Source organism: Hemiscyllium ocellatum, chromosome 19 (genome assembly GCF_020745735.1).
Source record: "Hemiscyllium ocellatum isolate sHemOce1 chromosome 19, sHemOce1.pat.X.cur, whole genome shotgun sequence".
NCBI lineage: Eukaryota > Metazoa > Chordata > Chondrichthyes > Orectolobiformes > Hemiscylliidae > Hemiscyllium > Hemiscyllium ocellatum.
The window spans coordinates 19,638,876-19,644,875 of record NC_083419.1 but is presented as its reverse complement, the minus strand read 5'-3'; positions in this window follow the sequence as shown (position 1 = coordinate 19,644,875).

The window sequence follows — 6,000 nt, the reverse complement described above, 5'->3', positions numbered from 1 at the left end:
CTCACCATAACCCGGAATTCCTTTTCACTTCAAAATCTATTTATGCCTTAAAAACATGTAATGAGGCTGTCTCAACTGCTTTACTGGGGCAGGGAATCCACAGATTCACAACCGTTTGGGGAAAGAGGTTTATCCTCAATTCAGTCCGAAATCTGTTTTCCCTTATTTTGAAGTTATTCCACCTCGTTCTAATTTCACCCACCAGTGAAAACTATCTCCCTGCTTCTATCTTATCTATTTCCTTCATAAATGTATGTTTTGATAAGATTTCCCCCTCATTCTTCTAAATTTCAACAAACGTAGTCCCAGTCTACTCAATCTCCCTTCAAAAGCCACCTCTTTCAATTCTGGAATTAAACAATTTTTAAATTTAATTCAAAGGTTTGGCAATGCACAATTTTTGTAACAATACTGGGCAAATCTTGACTTTGTAAAATTAAGAGATCACTTAGCGCTTCATTCTTAACAACCAAGAATAGTGCATTGTTACTCCTTTTCTCGTTTCAATAGTTCTGTTTGTTGCCATTTTTGTATTATGCTCAGATTCTCAACTTCTGTTTTAGAGAGAACCCACCAGTTGAAATATCAGGGTTAGAGTGGTGCTGGAAAAGGACAGCAGGTCAGGCAGCATCCGAGGAGCAGGAAAATCAATGTTTCATCAGGGTTGCCTGAAACGCGATTTTCCTGCTCCTGGGATGCTGCCTGACCTGCTGTGTTTTTCCAGCACCACACTAATCTTGACTCTCATCTCCAGCATCTGCAGTACACACTTCATGACAGTTGAAGTACTCACAAGTCCAAATTGCCATTGGACCTGCATCAATGCTTGAAAGGCAAAAAGTTGAAGATCCATCACCAATAAAAAAAATCATACAGCGAGAACTTTGGAAACTACTTTTCATTCATCAACATTGGAAAGAAAACAACACCCTCTGGTGACAAATTCAGACTCCCATAATCTCCAATATTGAGGATCAAAGGGAAATAGCTGCTCTTTGATGGCCCCTAGTGGTTAATATTGTAACTGCATATTCGTCTTTATGCACAAAGTTTGGAGATAGGGATTTCATGATGATCAAAAGTGAAAAATCAAGAATAAATGTAAAAGAATTGTATAACTAATTCTGTAATATGATTTTAATGACACCTGAATGAGTGATATGAAATCTTTTCCCAAGTATAGCTGCTTTCTATTTTTGAAATACAAACTTTTGAAATTTTCAAAACAATGTTAACTAATTTGATGAAATATGATCATCCATATTCGCAACAAAGTTTCTTTTTTTGCTTTTATGTGGAGTGAATTATACCAAACATCAAACTAATCAAGATTGCATGGATTTGATACAAAACTGGGTGCTTGTGTTTAATGGGAATATTTTATAAACCCTTCTTGAAACTCAGCCATTTCAGAGTTGCCTCTATTATCCAGATTGAGGTTCAGCAATCTAAATACCAATCACTGAGAAATATAAAATATGAACAATTTTATGCAGTTTTTGCAATAACTGCCAATGGGTCTTTAGTCATATGAAATGGCTAAGCTAATCATTGTATATTAAAACACTTTCCAGTTTAACATCAAATCAAATATATTTATCAATTTGGCCCAAATAATATAGTAGTGTTGCAATGATCATACTCAACTAGTGATCCAAAAGTCCAGGCTAATGCTTTAGGGACATGGGTTCAAATCTCATAAAAGCATTGGGTGGCATTTAAATTCAACTGGTAAACCTGAAATTAAAATTTACTAATCAGAGACAAAGAGCAGGATAATCATGATTGGTTTTGGTTCTTAGTGTTCTTCCATGAAATGATGTAGTTCAAGGACAATTAAAGACAGGCAACAAATGCTGGTCTTGCCAGCAACACCCATACCCCATCAAAGAAAAACAAGTTTAAAATAACTATGCTGCCTTACAAATAAGTGAGATCATGTTAAATAAATCTATTTGGTCCGAAGTACTGGAATTTAAAAAGTTATAATAGAATTTACATAATTAGCTAATCAATTCCAGTGAAAATACATTTATCTATCAGCCATCCAGGTCTAATCTTTCATAAAACATAACAGCGCAGTACAGGACCTCGACGTTGCACCAACCTATGGAACCAATCTGAAGCCTACACTTTTCCATTCTTGTCCATATGCCTATCCAACGACTATTTAAATGCACTTACAAGTCTATTACTGTTGCTGGAAGTGCGTTCCACACCCCTACTGCTCAGAGTAACGAAAATACCTCTGACATCTGTCCTACATCTATCACCCCTCAATTTAAAGCTATGTCCCCACTGTGCTAGCCATCGCCATCCGCAGGAAAAGCTCTTACTGTCTGACCTACCTAACCCAATGATTATCTTATATGTCACAATTAAGTCACCTCTCAACCTTGTTCCCTCTAACAAAAACAGCCTCAAGTCCCTCAGCCTTTTCCCATAAGACCTTCCCTCCATACCAGGCAACATCCTAGTAAATCTCCTCTGAATCCTTTCCAAAGCTTCCACATCCTTCCTATAATGCAGTGACCAGAACTGTATGCAATACTCCAAATATGGCTGCTCCAGAGTTTTGTACAGCTGAAGCATGATCTCCTGGTTCTGAAACTCAATCCCTCGACCAATAAAAGCTAACACACCGTATGTCTTCTTAACAATCCTACCAATTTGGGTGGCAACTTTCAAGAATCTATGTACTTGGACACCAAGATCTCTGCTCATCTACACTAACAAGAATCTTACTATTAGCCCAGTACTCTGCATTCCTGTTACTCTTTCCAAAGTGAATCACCTCTCACTTTTCCGCATTAAACTCCATTTTGCCACCTCGCAGCCCAGCTCTGCAGCTTATTGATGTCTCTCTGTAACCTACATCGGTCATCACTATCCACAACTCTATTAGTGTCATCCACAAATTTACTAACCCACCCTTCTATGCCATCATCCAGTAATTTATAAAAATGAAAAATAACAGTGGACGCAAAACAGACCCTTGTAGTAGAAGAAAGTGAGGACTGCAGATGCTGGAGATCAGAGCTGAAAATGTGTTGCTGGAAAAGCGCAGCAGGTCAGGCAGCATCCAAGGAGCAAGAGAAGGGCTCATGACCGAAACGTCGATTCTCCAGATCCTTGCAGTACCCCACTAGTAACTGAATTCCAAGATGAATATTTCCCATCAACCACCACCCGGTCTTCTTTCAGCTAGGAGAAAGTGGTGAAAAATGTGTTGTTGGAAAAGCGCAGCAGGTCAGGCAGCATCAAAGGAGCAGGAGAATTTCAGGCATAAGCCCTTTTTTCAGCTAGCCAATTTCTGATCCAAACCGCTAAATCAACCTCAATCCCATGCCTTTGTATTTTGCGCAATAGCCTACCGTGGAGAATCTTACCAAACGCTTTACTGAAATCAATTTAAACCACATCAACTGCTTTACCCTCATCCAACTGTTTGGTTACTTCCTAACATAAGCCTTCTTCCTCATTTCCAACATGGAATGGTCTTCTGTGGTCTAGGTTCAAATTTGAATATCACCTTTGAGAAAGGATTTTGTACAATATCTATGGTGAGCAGCAGGGAGAAAAAGGACATATACCCAACAAAATGTGACAGAGAGCAGTACAATGTTTCAGTCGTTTAGCAAGTTTTATCCAACTTTCTCATTCTATCAAATTATTGCTTAACTATTTGTTTGGTTCCATCAAACATAAACCTACAGAAACCTTCATGTGGGATGGTAAGAGGATTATGCTAATGAACAAAAATTCAGAATCTTGGACTAATAATCTGTGCACAGGTATTCAAACCCCCCCCCCCCCCCCCCACCATGAAAATCAACTGTAACTGAGTTGGTCGCACAATTGTCGTTGATTCAAGTATGGACTGAAGTTTGTCTCCAGGATTAGGCACAATATTTCGGGCTGCCACAGCCAGGGCAGCAGAGAGGCACTGTGGATGAGACATTAATCTGATGATTTTAAATGCAGATGGAAAGAGATCCAGCACCCTATTTCTCTGAGTTATCCTTTGCATTTTGGCCAATAAAAAAAATCAGCAATCAACAGCAGTGGAAAGAGATTATTTGATAATAATCATATAGCTGCTGATTATTGTCAGGGATTTCTGACTACAAATTGGTTGTTGGGTTTCCCACACAATATTCAGCAACTACATTTCAAAAGTACTTCATTGGCTATGAATTGCTTTCTGAATGTCTTGAGGTCATGAAAGGTCTCAAATAAAATCTTTTATAGCACTAGGGAGTGGAAATAAGTCTGGAGATACAAAAGTTAGCATCAGTAACCATGAAATTACCAGATAGTCATAAAAGCCTATTTGAATTTTTCTACCCACCCTCAAGTGCTAGTATGTCTGGCTGACATGCTCCTTCAGCCCCACAGCAGTGTGTTTGACTCTTAATATCTCTGTGAACTGGTCTCGTAAGGCACTTTGTTGCATAGGAATGAGTAATAGCGATCTAATGATGCCTGCGTCCCATAACTAAATTAAAATAATTAACATGTTTGGATAGTAAGAAAAGGGAATATTTTAACATTAGGTCTCGTGAGTTTAAGGTCCATGTTTATGAATAGCAATATATATTGAAAAGAACAGCTTTCATGAGAAGTACAACTGCAGTTTGGTTATTTAGTTTGTTTCAAAACAGAAAATGGGAATGTATCAGCTTGTTTTAACGTAATTCCCTTGGCCCTAAATCGCAATGTGCACAGGAGATCCATAAACCAAGCTATCACTGCTAGCATTTGGAAACAATGTATAATATATTATCTGTTCTTATTTTCTAGAGAGGTTTGGCTTGAAAACCAGCAATTCCAAGAAAAGGCTCTGGTAATCTCAGGAATCCAGGAATTTATGGACAAAAACAGAATCGTGGTCAATCTAATTCACCTTCCATTCTGCTTTTAGTTGCATAATATGTTAATCAAGTTTGTTGAATAATCATTGCTGTCAATCAGTGTAATGCAAACCTGTTCATGACACAGGGATAAACCAAGAGTTGGGAAGCTTTGGTCACTACTGATCCAAATGGTACCCATTTCTCAAACTTGTTATACTTCCCACATTATGTCCCACGCCATGCTCTAAATCTTTCATACCGCCTTCCAAATCTTTACATCATTCAAATGCATCTTCTGAAGTACTCTTCTCCACAGTATTTACTTGACATTAATTTTGAATTCACCCCATTCAAACGTAAGCCATGTTCTTTGCTTTAACTGTTCTGGACAAAGTGAAATAATTTCTCATGAACAACACTATTGATTTTCTTCAGAATCCTAAAAGGACAGCAATCATATAACAGCTCAACCGCCTTTTTCCCCAGGGTGAGAAAGGCTAATTAACTAATTGTTATTCATAACTTCCCATTCTCTGGTCACATTTTTCCACTGCACTCTTCCTGCACATGCAGTATCCTTTTTAACTTGCAGCATTCTCAGTGAGCTCACACAAATGATTTATAAGTGCAGGATTAGCTAATGATTTCAGCTCTACATCAATCTTTTAAACATATCACCATCTAAATGTGACTTGTTAGTGCTAGATCATCTTGTACGACCCTGCAGCCAAACACTTCTTTTCATGTTGTGATCGGATTCTGATATACTGTAAGCTATCCCTACTTTGGTCCACTTATCTGCAGCAAGCTGAATCCAGAGCAACAAAACTAATTTTCTCTCAGACACCAAACTGGCACTTGTGTGACAGTCAGCAGCATCACGTGATTCAAAATAGAATTAAAATTTCCTTAAATAATCAAATTAATATTCAACAACTGCTTGTTAAGCACTCTTACTTGAAGGTCTGGGCACAATCTTTAGTAATGTGTTAGAGAGTTGGGGTGGTGGGGATTTTCCTTTTAAAACCTTATTTGTGAAGAAACACAATGTGAGCATTAAATTACTGAAAGAACCTAGCAGAAGATTTCTCACCAACTCAAAATAAAGCAGAACTGTTGCATAGTTTTGTAATATCTTATTCGT